The following is a 16,158-nucleotide window of genomic DNA, read 5'->3' as shown; positions in this document are numbered from 1 at the left end:
AAAATAAGAGGGTCAATCAACGAATTAAATAAAAACAAAATAATTAAAAATCAACAAGATTCATGAATTACGATAAATAATAGGCAGAGTAAATTAAATGAGTTTAATGCAGCCAAATGCCCGAATATATAGTGTTTTTTAAATTAATTAAGCACAACGATGGGCGGGGTGTTACATTTATTGATTGCACACCCACCCTTAACTAGTTTGTATCTTGGTGCCCTCCTTGAAAATAACGTATGTGGCTGCATGCGTAAGATTGTAAATAGTGAAACTTCAAATAAGATAATAAATTTGTATTAAAACTGTGTCAGAAAAAGGGTCAGAGGAAATCCTAGGTGCGTGTGTTAGAGAATTGCATGTGATGAGCTTTATTTGTTTGGAATGAAATGACTTATTGATTTATGGTAATGGTTATTGGTAAATAAATGAAAAGAATGAGTGTGGAATTGATAATTGGGAACTTAGTTGAACTTAGTTTGCTATAAAGTTGCTGCAGCAGCAAGAAAAAATATAACAGATAAAAATGAATGCAACAGAAAAATAAAAATTAATCAAACATGTAATAAGTATGAACTGCTACTAGAATTTTGTATGTAGTAGATGATTTATTCAGCAACATAAAATGCCTTTTAAATAGGCTTTACAACTCAATTGAAAGTAGAAAAAATAGCAAAGTAATTTACCAATAGCTCAAGGTCTATCACCACTAATAAAACATCAGAAATATTAGGAGATAAAATATCTTAACAAATTAAAAACTTAGTCAAATATCCAGTTGTTAACATTGACAAGTCTTCAATACTCCCCCTTGATTGAAAATTATAAACGCCAATTTGACTAAAGTTTCTACCACAAGATCTCTAATAAAATGGAGTCATATATCTACATGCTTTGTTCTTCCTTGGTACACAGGATTTTTCATCATTGAAATTGAAGTTTGTTGTCGCATAAAATTTCAGTTGCTCCAATTTGTTCTTGACAAAGATCAACAAGAATTCTTCTTAGCCATACTCCTTGACATGCTAATGATACAACTACTGCATATTAAGCTTCTAATGTAGAAAAATCAGTTGCAGTTTACTTCTTTAAGCTCCAGCAAATAGTAGCTGACGTGTAACACTCCAAGGCCTGTACACTTAAACATGGTGCTCAAAACTCTATTTAGGCCTTAAGACGTTTTATATTTAATATTTTGTGTATATTTTATAAATGCATGATTTTAAAACTAACTCGTGTTTTAGAGAATTTTTAAAATATGTGTATGACATATTATGGTATTTTGAAGGAAGAGAAAAAAATGGCAAAATATTATAAAAATCCCCCCGCCCAAAAAAAATACTCTAGCTGTGCGGGTCCAATCGTGGCGCATTTCCCTTACTGCCACGTGGACGATTGCGATCATGGATTCGATGGCTCCTAATGTAACAACCCACCCATCACTCTGCTAAAATGATTTGAAAACTCTACTTATTCGCCTCTTTGGCTGCTTTGAACTGAATTAATTTATGTTGTTTAACATTTATCATGATTCGTGATTTTGGTTGATTTTTATTTATTTAATTTTAGTTAAATTTTATTTAAATTTATTTTATTTTATTTTATTTTAAATGATTTTAATTTAACTAAATTAAATTGAAAATAAAAATTTAGAAAAAAATCAAACAACGGTAAAACGGGAAAACAATTCCCAAGGGAAAAATCTCGCGAGACGGTTGGTTGCCTGAGCGGGTGCTAGGCACTGCGCGCGCGCGCATGCATGCATAGTGGCCACGGGACGTGCGCACAGCCCACACAAACCTCTGCAGTGTACAACGTAGGGTCAAGACCTGTGCGTTTGTCCTGTAGCACGCAGGTAAGCCTTCCACGCGTCATCTCGCGCATAAACAGGTGCCACATACTGTACGTGTGTCGTCCTTGCAGTAGGCCTGCGCGAATAGGCCTTGTGCGCCTGAGGCCCTCCTACAGTAGGCCTATGCGCGTCCAGGCCTTGTACACACGCAGGCTAGCCCCTGCATACGCGATAGTAGGCTTGTGCGCTTATAGGCTAGCCTGCAGTGTGCCGGTTGGGCACCGCCACCTCGAGTAGCGCACCACCATTGCCTTGGGTGATGCGTCATCGTCGCCTACGGAGGAGGTCCTCCTCCCTCATTTTTCATGCCGAGCATTTTTTTCTTCTCTCTCTTCACTGGATTTCTCCATTTATCGCGAACCCAACGGTTCTAAAATTCTATAAACTGCCCTCCCCCTTCATTTCCTCTCCACACTTCCATTTCTTCCATTTTTTCAAAGGTTTAATGAGAGAGGAGAGAGAGATAGTAGATTAGTGAGCGAAGAATAGAAAGAAAAAAATGGTAAAGAAGAAATCATAGAGGTTTCAGTAAGGAATCTAGTATTATTTTCGATACCTTAAGGAGTATTTTTAGATAAACAAATTTAATATGATTGTTATTTTCCCTATTTTATATGCCTCTATGTTCAAATGAGTCCAATTGTTCTGGTTTTCAAGTATGTTATGTGAATTGTAGACACTTGTTGAATTTGTATGTAATAAATCTAATATGTAATCGATAACAGTAAAAAAAAAGTGGAACAGAGTTTGTATGGTCTAAAGTGTATCTGTATTGACATGTATATTGCATCAAGTATCTCGTTAGGCTTTTTATCTCTGAGGGTTATCTGTTCCCCTTGCCCTTCAGGGTATCTGTTTCTCCCTCCCCTATCTGATCTAAAAAGACATAAGAAGACAGCTCTCAGTAGATGGTGGCATGCCCTCTGATGAGAGTGGTATCGCACTATCTATAGGGGTCACTCATGGCTAAGTAATATCGTGACTATAGATATCTATTAGGACCACTATGGTTGATACAATCATGGTCATAGATCATACCATGGTTTGGCCAGCTGGAAGTGGGCCTGAGCAAATTGTTATATCTGTATCTCATCTAGTCATCCCACTTGGGTAGTTGGAAATTTGTATCTACCCTCAGAGATGGAAGTTTGTAACAACTTTTACAAGTATGACACAAAAAATTTATGCATTTTATGATTTATTTGATTTTTTTCTTTTATCTGGCATGATGTATATTTGATTTTTTGTGCTAACGTATCATTTTCTTAACAAATAAATGGTTTTTATAATGGTGAGATAGGTAAATGAGGAAGTTAAATCATAAGACAAAATAATAAACTTTTGAAATCTTACAATGTCAATTTAATATTGTTTTCCTTACGGAGCATATGGAACTCACTCTTTTCATGCCCCCTAAGATGAGGAAAAAAATTAGGAATCGTAGGCAGACCTACCCTTGGAAGTCTATGAGGATCCTGTGGATCCACAAGTCTGAGTGCATAATTGTTCCCGCACTCTGATGAATCCAATAGTAGAGTGAAAGAAGTGGCCCTTATATTTTATTTTTTGCAGCCATTTCTGGCCTCAATTTATGTATGTATTTGGAATATTATATAAATTTGTAGGGGATTTTTTATGGTTTGATTTTGCTGCATAAATTTTATCATGCACTCGTTATTCTGAATATGTATTTGACACCCATTTTTCTTAATTAGCACTTGGGATGTCAGACCTAAAGTTTATAAATTGGGCCCCTCCCCCTCATTTTCCACCCACTTCAATCTTCTTTTTTTCTTACATACATTCTAGAGAGAGAAAGTGGAATTCTATAGAGAGAAAATGGAGTTCTAGAGAGAGAAAAGCAAGGGAAAATTTTCTAAGAGCCACCAATAGAGTTCTAAATGCAAAGCACACTTCCTATCCACTTCTAAGAATCTGGTTATCGCCAATTCGGTAAGGAATCTTGTATTTCTACTTATATCTCTAAGTGCCATTTTTAGATAAATTAACTGAATTATGATGATGCATGATATTGTTTGCTATTTTATATGATTTTAAAGGCATGTGTATTATATTACATTACATTGGTATGTTTTATATTTATTGAATCTCAATATGATGGGCTTGTGCCAAAGCAAGAAAAATAGAAAACACATAAAAATTTGTTAAGCTATTATCTCTTAGGGGTTTCTAGTTCTTTTTTTTGTTTTTACCTCTAATTCTTAATCTGAATCTGTTTGTGAATCGCTCCCTGTGAATGACAAGTGTTCTCTCTCACGAGAGTGGATATGTGAAATCATAGGTAGGGTCCACAATGGTGACGTACGACTATGGTAATAGATCTTAGCCTTATTTGGTTTGGGACACCGAAACATGCTGATATGATATGATATGATATGGTATCATTCACAGTGGTAGTTGGGAATCCCTTCTGGCCTCAGTAGATATATATCAGAACGACTCCACGTGAAGAAATGATAAAAGATGTAAACATATTATTATTCCTTATGTTCTATTTTTATCTGAAAATATGATTATGCCTATTCTTCGTAGGATTGTTTCTCTGTTTGGAAATAACTCTCTAATTTTATCTATTTCTTTGAATTACTACTCTGTTTGATATTTCTAAAGGATTTTCTATGACACCCCAGAATCTTCGTGCTTAATGTGTTATGTCAAACTCCTATTTATTTAAGCCCTTAACTATTTAAATTTATGTTTTAAATTTATGCATAATTTTGAGTTTTCTTAAAATTTTATTATTATTTATATATTACTGTAATTTTATCACTAATTTTTGAAATTTCAGGAAAAATGGAGTGAAACGACAGAGAAATCCTGAAGAAAAGCCGCTGAAAAATTCTCCCTACCTGCGCGGGTACTACGTATCGTACACACACGTGCACACAACAAGCTAGACATACACCAGCACGCATATCCCATTCGAGCGGCGAGTGAGGCACGTAGTCTGCACGTGCCTATGCACGAGCCTGTGCGTGAGCCTTCATGCGCAACCCAAGGGGTGGCACCCGTGGCCCCTTAAGGGGTGTGTGCTGTCGTTCGGCCGACGCACCACCGCCATTCGAGAGACATGTGTTGCCACTTGGCCATCGTGCCCCTAGCCTTTATGTCGATCATCGCGTCACTGTCATCTCGTCCGTCGTTCATCAGTCCTCGCATCATGTTAGTTAACTTTTTCCTCCCTCTCTCCTCATATATTCGCACCACTTGGTAGAAATCCGACAGCCTATTTAATCTATAAATAAGGGCCCCTCCCCACGGGTCCTTCATACACCATCTTCATTTTACTTTACTTAAAAGCTCTCTAGAGAGAAAAAGAAAGAGAACTAGAGAGAGAGAAAGGAAGGAAAGAAGAAAGGAATGTAGGAAAATCTACAAGTTTTCAGTAAGGAAGATTTTTATATTTTCTCCATTCTAAGGAGTATTTCTTGAATAATAAAACTGAAATATTGTTTGGGTAAATGAGAAATGGCATGTGTACATTAAATTTTAAAAAAAATATTTTATGAGCGATGAAAAAGATAATACTTGCATGATTTAGTAAACTTGTTTATGTTTGAAATTTAATCAAGTGATATGAATATGATGATATGCGAGATAATGCATGAGGTATTGTGATTCTTACTTAAGAAACATGGAAATTATATGAAAAGCATGAATATTATTATATGAAAAAACATGGATATTATGAGAAAATAGATCATCGAAATGTTTATGCATGGCATTTTATATTAACATAATCCGTTAGGCTTTTTATCTATGATGGATTCTATTCTCCCCTATCTGATCTGAAAAGACGTGAGAGGACCACTCTCTGTGGAGGACGATGTACCCTCTGATGAGAGTAATTAAGCAATATAATTGTAGGGGTTACTGTGGTGAGGTACGGCCGTGATTATAGTTTACATATAGGACCACTATGGTTGGCACAGTCGTGGTCATAGAACATGTCATGGTTTGGCAAGCTGCAAATGTGTTGTGGTTTAGCAAGCCGTAAATATGTTGGATAATGAAATGAACTTGTCTTTTTATAGTGGTAGTCGGGAATCCATATTGCTCTCAGTAGATATAGATTAGAACGGTTTTGCATGAAGAACAGATAAAAGATGAAGAAGAGTGCATGGCATGATTTATATTCATTTTATTTTCTTTATTCTATGCATGATATGACTGCCTTGAAATTGACACTTTTCCAAAATAAATTAAAGATGTTTCCTTTAAATATTGAAATGAACTCATAACAATAATCGATGGTAAGTGGTTTACGGTATAATTTCTTTATAGCTTAAGCACTTTTAAAATCTTAGAAATGTTGTTTAAATACTATTTTTGTTACTGAGTTTATGAAACTCACCCCTTTCCATGTCCCCCTTAGATGAGGACGATAGTGAGGAACTGTTTGTTGATTTACCCATTAAAGCCTTTGAGGATCTCGTGGATCCATGAACCATTACGAGTGGAAGTTTTGTTCCATACTCTAATGAATCCATTTTCAATAGGCTTGTATCTATTATTTTGCCAAACTTCAGCCTTTGTATTGTAGGATTTGAAACTCAAATTTTATTTTGTAAGGGATTATAATATTTATTCCATTGCATATAATTTATCTTGATGTACTTGTAATATGTCTTTGTATATGGCTCCCTTATGTTATATTTAATATATGGGATATCACAAATGGTATTAGAGTAGATACGCGGAATAAATCCTTACATTGAGGCTATGGTCTAGCAAACCACTCTATCGAACTTAGGAGATTTCCTTTCTTGAAAGCTAGTCTGCCAACTTATTATCTCCCTTTTCTTTTGTAGGACCAATGACTTAAAGGAGACCATTAATAGAAAAAACTAAAAGACTCGAGGCGTAGGACCCACTGGCCAGGGTCAAATTTACCGAACTCTTTCGAGTGATTCAGGGCCTAACTGTAGCCATATGACAGAACTAAGCCAATCAATGACAACACCCCCCAGCCCAAGACTATCGCCCTGCTGATCGCTCCAACTCCCATAACATTATGAAGTTTAGGAGACTAAATCCACCCCACTTTGAAGGAGGACCCAACCCATTGGTTGCAAAATCTTGGATTCTACAAATAGAGAAGTTTTTCTACGTCCTGGACCTGACAAAGGAACATAAGGTTCCCCTTACCACCTTTATGCTGACCGGTGAAGGCGAACACTGGTGGCAATATAAAAAATATGTCCTACCCTCCCCCAGCACCTAGAAAATTTTTATAGATGCCTTCTTTAAGAAATTGTTCCCTGTGTATGACCGAGAGAACAAGGAAGAGGAATTTTAGGACCTCCACCAAGGGAACATGATTGTTAAACAATATGCTGCCCAATTCACCCAATTGTCTAAGTTTACCCCTCTTATGGTTATTTCAAAAAGTCATGAGGCCCAGAAAGTTTTGAAGGGTTTTCGTGTAGATATCTATAATCAAGTAGCGATGCTGAGGCCCAGCTTGTATATTGAGGTGTTTGAATATGCTCACTTGGTCGAAGACCTCATCTTGGTCCAGCAACAATGCATCACTCGAATTCACACCCAACTGCAGCAGCATCGACAACAATAGCAGAGGAGAAGGTTGCCTAACCTTAGCAATGATCATCCTGACAAGAGGCCTCATGTTGCCCCTGCTCTTGCCCTACCCCCAGCCACTAAAAATCCTACTACACCTGGGCAGCCATGCCAGCATTGTGGATGCTACTACAGCGATTAGCCCTTTCGGCATTTGAACAACTCTTGCTACAAGTGCAGGAGCACTCATCATTTCATGTGGGAATTCCCTCAAAGACCCAAGGATATGGCCCGACCAGTTTTTTAGGGACATGTCTACCACCTTGTTGAGCCTGGTGCCCTTACCACTCTTGTCATCATTCAGGGTTTGCTTTCTATTCACAATATCACTGCTCGAGTCTTGATTGATACAAGTGCTACTCACTCTTTTATATATTGTTCTTTTGCTTGTAATTTAGATATTAAGGCTAAACCATTGAATGAAACTTTAGCAGTAGAATAAAACTCTAGGGGACTTTTAGAAGCTCACTATATGTATAAAAACTATAAGATAAAAGCCTCAAGAAAAGAACTACTGGTAGATCTCATACTCCTAGAATTTTTAGGATTTGACATAATTCTAGGTATGGATTGGTTGAAAAGATAGAGGATAATTATTAATTGTGAAAGTAAAGTTTTAACAATTCACTTGCCCAAAACAAAGTAAAAATGAAAAAAAAAAAATTGTAAAAGAAAGTTTATACTTAAGAAAATTTTATACACTTTGCTTGTTTTTCCTAACCTTGTGATGAATAGGAACATGAACACTAATCCAGTAGTTTTTACAATACTTGTGGTTTAAAATTTTTTTGACATCTTTTCGCAGGAGTTGCTAGGACTACCTCCCCCTCAAAAGATAGAATTTTCCATCGACTTACTCCCAAGAATCCAGCCCAATCTAAGCCAACCTTCCGTATGAGTCGTACCGAACTTGTTGAACTAGAGTGTTAGCTCTTCGAGCTCCTAGTAAAAAGTTCATTTGCCTTAGTCATTCTCCATGGGGTGCCCTTGTGCTATTCATGAAGAAGAATGATGGTTCCCTCATACTGTGTATAGATTACCAAGAACTCAACTAGGTGACAGTTAAGAGTAAGTACCCCTTACCCATCATTGATGACCTTTTCGATCAATTGTAAGGTGTTTTGGTCTTTTTCAAGATCGACCTCACATCTGGTTATTATCAGTTAAGAGTGAAGGAATAAGATATTCCTAAGATAGCATTCTAATGCTGGTACGTTCAATTTGAATTTAAAATCATGCCCTTCGGATTGACCAATGCACCTGCTACATTTATGGACCTTATGAACATAGTCTTCCATCATGCACTGGATTAGTACATCATCACTTTCATTGACAACATCCTAGTGTATTCTAAGAATCGGGAAGAGCATGCATACTATTTGTTTTGTGTGTTAGAAACTCTCCACCAGTATCACTTGTATGCTAAGTTTAGTAAGTGTTTTTTTTTGTTGGATGGTGTTTCCTTCCTCAATCATGTGATTTTTTATGAAGGAGTTTCTATCGACCCCTCCAAGGTCAAGGTTGTTATTAATTGGAGCTAACTAACTAATGTTGCTAAAGTTTGCAGTTTGTTGGGATTAGCTAGTTATTGCCGATGTTTCATTGATGGTTTCTCTAAGATCGCTGCCTCTTTGACTCCTTTTACTTAGAAGAGCATAATCTTTGATTGAAATGATCAATGTTAAAATAGTTTTATTGAATTTAAACACCATCTCACTAGTACCCTGGTATTGATTCTTCTTGACAGTACGAGATGATTTTAAATTTTTTATGATCCATCTCACATGGGTCTGGGATGGGTACTCATACAGCATAGTCAAGTAGTCGCTTATGGCTCTAGGCAACTGAAACTCCATGAGCATAATTACCGCACTCATGACCTGGAGTTGGATTTCATTTTCTTCACTCTGAAGATATAATGTCACTATTTGTACGGCTAGACCTTCAAGATCTACACGGATCACAAAAGCTTGAAGTACTTGTTTTCTTAGAGAGAGCTTAACATGAGGTGGAGATGTTGGATTGATCTCCTGAAAGACAATGACTATAAGATCCTTTACCATCCCAATAAGGGTAACGTGGTCGCTAATATTAGCTTTAAGACAGAAGGAATCTACTATGTTAGCCCAGATGATGATTTCTAGTTAGAAATTAGTTGATGCCATGCAGTCCCTTTGTCTGAATCATTACAGCAATGGTGCTGATCTCACTCAAATTTGGGCCTTGCTTGACCTCTTCATGAAGATCAGGGAAGCTTAGTCAATCGATCCTGAGATTACATAAAACCTTATTAAGTTTATTTTTGACAAGTTTTTGAATTTCATGATCACTGATGATGGTTTATGTTAATTTTAAGGTCATATTTGGGTACTTGCTGCAGTTAAGACAGATGTTCTAAAGGCATCCCATACATCCAAGTTATCCATCCATCTAGGAAGCACCCAGATGTACGGTGACTTGAGACGCCAGCATTGGTGGCCGAGAATGAAGAAGGATATTGTTGATTTTAACTTCCAGTGCCTTACTTGTCAGAGAGTCAAGACCGAACACAATAGACCTGGCGAACTATTGCAAGCCCTCCCCATCCTGGAGTAAAAGTGGGAGCATGTGAATATGGACTTCGTCACTGGTTTAACCAGAACAAGATCTGGTTATAATGCAATATGGGTCATAATAGACATATTGACCAAGACCACTCATTTTTTTGCCATCAAGACACATATTTTACTAGCAAGTTAGCATGCCTGTTTATCAAGGAGATTATCCAACTCTACAACGTTTCTTCTTTCATTTTTTCCAACAGATATCTTTGGTTTACCTCCAATTTCTGGGATTGCTTCTAGGAAGCCCTTGGCTTAGGTGTGTACTTCAGCACTGCCTATCATCCCCAAATTGACGGACAGTCTGAGCTTACCATTTAGACACTAGAAGATATGTTGTGCGCCTGTGTTATTGACTTTGGTGACAATTGGAATGAGTATCTTTTTCTTTATGAGTTTGCTTATAATAACAATTATCGTTCTAGCATTGTTATATCTCTATATAAAGCTCTGTACAATAGGCCTTGTTGTTCACTAACTTGCTGGAATGAGGTCAGAAACAGACATCACTTGGGATCAAACTACATCCAAGAAACCATTGACAAGGTCTACATTATTCGAAAGAATCTTACCACTACCCAGAGTTATCAAAAGCGTTACGCTAACTACCATAGGAGACCACTAGAGTTTACTTTTGGTGACCATATCTTCATCAAAATCTTCCCCTATAAAGGTAAAATGTGGTTCAAAAAGAAACAAAAAATGAGCCCTTGATTTATGGGACCTTTTATGATTTTAGAGTGTATTAGACCCGTGGCGTACCGCCTTGCTTTACCTCCAGATTTCGCAAGTTTGCATGATATTTTTCATGTTTCATCCTAAAAATCTACCACCATCATCATTCTCATATTATTCCGCACCAGGAACTCAGGTTTAAGCAGATATGACTTACGAGGAGTTCCCAACTGCGAGTCTCGATTGGGCATAGAAGGTCTTGCATAATAAGAGGATCCCAATGGTGACAGTGCAGTGGTAGCACCACACTCTAGAGGAGGCGACGTGGGACCTGGAGGAAGAAATGCAAAAGAAATTTCCACACTTGTTTGTAACAAATTTGAAGGATCAAAATTTTTAATGGTGGGAGGAATGTAACACCCCAGAACCTTTAGGCTTAATGTGTTGTGTAAAACTCTTATTTATTCGGGCCCTAAAGCTATTAACTATTTAAATTTATGTTTTAAATTTCTGCATAATTTTAAGTTTCCTTAAAATTTTAATATTATTTATAAATTATTATTTAGCCATTAACTTTTGAAATTTTAGAAAAAATTGAGAAAAAATAGTAGAGAAATCTCACAAAAAAAGTCAATGGAACATTTTTACTCACCCGTGCAAGCCCCACATGCCACGCACGCAGCAAGTCGAATGTGCGCTTGTGCGCACGTCCCATCTACATGGGGCGCGAGGTACACAGTCTGCGCCCCATCACATTACACATTGACAACTTGTGGTTCTGTGCACCTGGGCGCGCAAGTGCCTTGGCTAACTTGTGTGGTTAGTGTTACCCCTTGGGTTGTGTGCACTGCCTCTTGGATGGCGTGCACTATTGTTCGGCTGGCGTGCCACTTCTGTTTAGGAGGTATGCATTGTTCCTTGGCTGGTGTGCCCTCGACCTTTATGCCGATCGTCCGTTAGTCACGTCCATCAGTCGTAGTGTTGCATCAATTAACTTTTCCGTCTCTCTCTCCTCACATAATTATGCCACTTGGTGGAAATTGATGACCCATTTAATCTATAAATACTGCCCCTCCCCATCAGTTCTTCACACACCATATTCATTTTACTTCACTTAAAAGCTTTCTAGAGAGAGAGAGAAAAAGGAAGGAAAGAAAAAAAAAGAACGTAGGAGAATCTATAAGTTTTAAGTAAGGAAGATTTTTGTATTTTCTTGTACATTATAAGGAGTATTTCTAGAATAATAAAACTGAAATATTGTTTGGTTAAATGAGAAATGGCATGCTTATGTTAAAGTTTTATTTAAATATCTTATGAGCAATGAAAAAGATAATACTTGCATGATTTATTAAACTTGTTTATGTTTGAAATTTAATTACGTGATGTCAATATGATGATATGCGAGGTAATGCATGAGCTGCTGTGATTCTTACTGAAGAAACATGGAAATTATGTGAAAAGCATGAGTATTATTATATGAAAAACATGGAAATTATGTGAAAAACATGAATATTATTTTACGAAAAACATGGAAATTATGAGAAAAGAGACCATCAAAATGTTTATGCATGGCATTTTATATTAACATGATCCGTTAGGCTTTTTATCTATAAGGGATTCTATTCTCCCCCATCTTGTCTGAAAAGATGTGAGAGGACCGCTCTCTGTGGAGGACGACGTACCCTCTAACGAGAGTAGTTATGCGATATGATTGTAGGGGTTACTGTGGTGAGGTACGGCTGTGATTATAGTTTATATGTAGGACCATTGTGGTTGGCACAGTCGTGGTCATAGAACATGCTATGGTTTGGTAAATCGTAAATGTGTTGAGGTTTAATAAGTCGTAAATATGCTGAATAATGAAATGAACTTGTCTTTCCACAATGGTAGTCAGGAATTCTTACTACCCTCGGTAGATATGAGTTGGAATGATTTCACGCGAATAATAGATAATAGATGAAGAAGAATGCATGACATGATTTATATTCATTTTATTTTCTCTATTCTATACATGAGATGATTGTATTGATATTGACGCCTTTTCAAAATATAATAAAGATGTTTTCATTAAATATTGAAATGAATTCACAATGATCATTGATGGTAAGTGGTTATAGTATAATTTTTTTATAGCTTAAGCACTTTTAAAATCTTAAAAATGTTGTTTAAATAATATTTTCCTTACTGAGTTTATGGAACTCATCCTTTTCCATGTCTCCTCCTAGATGGGGATGATAGTGGGGAACCGCTCGTTGGTTTACTCATTGAAATCTTTGAGGATCCCATGGATCCATGAACCATTACGAGTACCTGTTTTATTCTGCATTCTGATGAGTCCCTTTTGAATAAGCTTGCATTTATTATTTTCCCAAACTTCGGCCTCAGTTTTTTAAGATTTGAAACTTAAATTTTATTTTGTAAGGGATTGTAACATTTATTCTGCTGCATATAATTTATCTTGATGCACTCATAATCTGTCTCTGTATTTGACTCCCTTATGCTATATTTAGTGTATGAGATGTCACATTTTCCTAAAAGAGCAAATGTGTTTTTTTAAATGTTTAAATCTATCCTTCAGCAATGGACCTCCAAGGTATGTTATTTATTGGGTAAGCATGTTCACTTAAGCCTAATAACTTTTAAAACCTTAGCAGTATAATTTTAATAATATTTCTTTTATTGAGTTTCATATAACTCACCCTTTCCATTATAGGACCTCCTAGAGGACGATAATGATGAGCCACCTGCAATGTTGCCCCTTGAAGTCTACTTCAACCCCTTTTTAGATCCCTAGAGGATTTACAAGTGCTTATTTTGTCTACACTCTGATAAACAATATTTTTGTAATTAAGTAACTTTTTTGTATGTATTTATTTGATGGTCCTTTAATGGTCCTAGTTGTATAAACATTCATCCTATATTTTTATTGTAAGGGATTTGTAGTTTCTGTTGTATATACTTTCTTGCACTTTTATCCATTTCTGTTATCAGACACCCTTATACCCCACCAGGTATGTGGGATGTTGCAACTTGGTATCAGAGCATGATCCTTGGAAAATCCCTCACATTAAAGCCTATAGTTAGACATAGAAGTCTTAGAAAATTCATAGATTTAGGAATAACATTCTTGGCAACAACTTGTTGTTTCTTATGTGTAGACTGAATGACTCATGAAAGGCCATCCGTAGACTGCACTGAGGCCCATGAGCCTTGACTCAGTTTGAGTTTATGGAATTCTTTTGAGCTATTTAGAACCTGACAACTGCAGTAGGTCACAATTAGGCCCAACATGACCAGATCCCTCCTGCCATCATTATCAACCCTTCAATAAGACCATTTCTCATAACATTTCTGAGTTCTGGAGGCTAAACCTTCCTCATTTCGATGGTGGACCTGACCCTTTGGCTGTAGAAACTTGGATTCTGCAAATTGAGAAGTTCTTCTCTATCTTAGACCTCTTTGAGGAACAAAAGCTCTGTCTTGCTGCCTTTATGTTCACAAGTGAAGCTGAGCATTGGTGGTGACTAAAGAAAGATGTCTTGCCAACCCTTATCACTTGTACCCACTTCATGACCGCTTTTCTGGAGAATTTTTTCTTGGTATATGTTAGGGAGAAAGAAGGAGAGTTCGAAGACCTGTATTAGGAAACTTAACTATTAACCAGTATACTGTCACATTTGTTTAGTTATCTTGATCACTCCCATAATGGTGGCCATAAATAGTCAAAAGGCACGGAAGTTCATGAGAGACCTTAGAGCAGACATCTCTAATCACATCATGAACTTAAAACCCAACACTTATGAGGAGGCACTTGAGTATGCCAAGATGGTTGAAGTACTTGTTGTCGGCAACAGTGAGTCTCCCATTTCTGTACTCAGTAGCAACACCAACAATAGAGGAGGAGCCCCGTTGGCCTTAACTTCGACTGCATCGAGAAGAGACCTTGCATTGTACCTATCACTGCCCCTCGCCCATCTCTTTGTAATTTCATCCAGTCTACCCAGTCTTGTCATCACTAAGGGAAGGATCACGATGATCCTCCCTACCATTGTCTTAACAACTCCTGCTTTAAGTACGGGAGCACTCAATATTTCACACTAGACTGTTCCCGGTAACCTGGGACATTATCGACCTTTTGCCCATCAAAACATTGTCGACCTCTTACCCAAGGTCGAGTTTACCACCTTGATGAGCCTGACACGATAGCTACATCGACTATTATTCAGGGTACTTTTTCCATTTATAATTATACTACCCATGCATTAGTAGATACAAGTGCTACCCATTCTTTTGTATCATGTAAGTTTATCAAAAATTTAGAAATAAAACCAAAACCTTTAAAACAAACCTTGATGATAGAGACTCCTACTAGGGGGCTTTTAGAAACTCATATAGTCCTTAGAAATTGTAAACTAGGCGTCGCAGACAAGGATGTAGCTGTAAACCTCATACTCTTAGACTTCTCAAGGTTTGACATAATCTTAGGAATATATTGGTTTAAAAACTAGCGGAGTATCATAGATTGTAAGAGCAAGGTTGTAACCCTGCGTTCACTAAAGTAAAAACAACCATAGGATTTGAAGGAGGTTTGTTTTGTAAATGTATGACATATTGTGAAGGTGTTGGGTGACTTGTGAATGTATGAAGAAGACTTATTTTAATTTGACCTATTAATGCCTAGCAATATGGACTTTGAGCCATCACTTCAGACAATCCCAATGGTCTGTAACTTTTTAAAAGTCTTTATGCCAGATTTGGCTGGCTGCCTTCCTGATGGGAGATTGAGTTCTCCATTAACCTTGTCCCTAGAACCCTATCTATTTTGAAGCTCGCCTACCAGATGAGCTGAATAAAACTTGTGGAACCTGTGCACCAGATAACCGCACTACAACAAAAGAAGTTTATCCGACCCAGTCACTCCCCGTGGGATGCTTCAGCCTTGTTCGCATAGAAGGATGGGACGCTCCAACTCTACATCGACTATTAGGAGCTCACTTAGTGACCATTAAAAGTAAGTACCTCCTACCTTATATTTTGTCTAAAGTTCTTTTTTTTAGTAGGGTTTCAGGGGGAGGGCTACCACTTTCTCTTCCGGTTCTGGACCAGTATGTCATTTTCTTTATCGATGATATCCTAGTGTATTCCAAGACCCCCGAAAAACATGTCGTTCACTTGACCCAAGTGTTGGAGACTCTCCATTAGCACCGCCTTTATGCCAAATTAAGCAAATGTTCCTTTTGATTGGACCAAATATCTTTTCTCGGTCACATGGTTTTTAGTGAGGGTATTTTTGTTAATCCTTCTAAGGTCGAGGCTATCATTAATTAGAGCCAACTAACCAACATTGTAGAAGTTTGTAGTTTATTGGGTTTGGCCGAATACTACGGGCATTTTACTCAGAGATTCTCCCACATTGCTGCTCCCCTTACT

The sequence above is a fragment of the Carica papaya genome, chromosome 2 (assembly GCF_054855325.1).
Source record: "Carica papaya isolate Zhongbai chromosome 2, ASM5485532v1, whole genome shotgun sequence".
Lineage (NCBI taxonomy): Eukaryota > Viridiplantae > Streptophyta > Magnoliopsida > Brassicales > Caricaceae > Carica > Carica papaya.
This window is presented reverse-complemented; position numbering follows the sequence as displayed.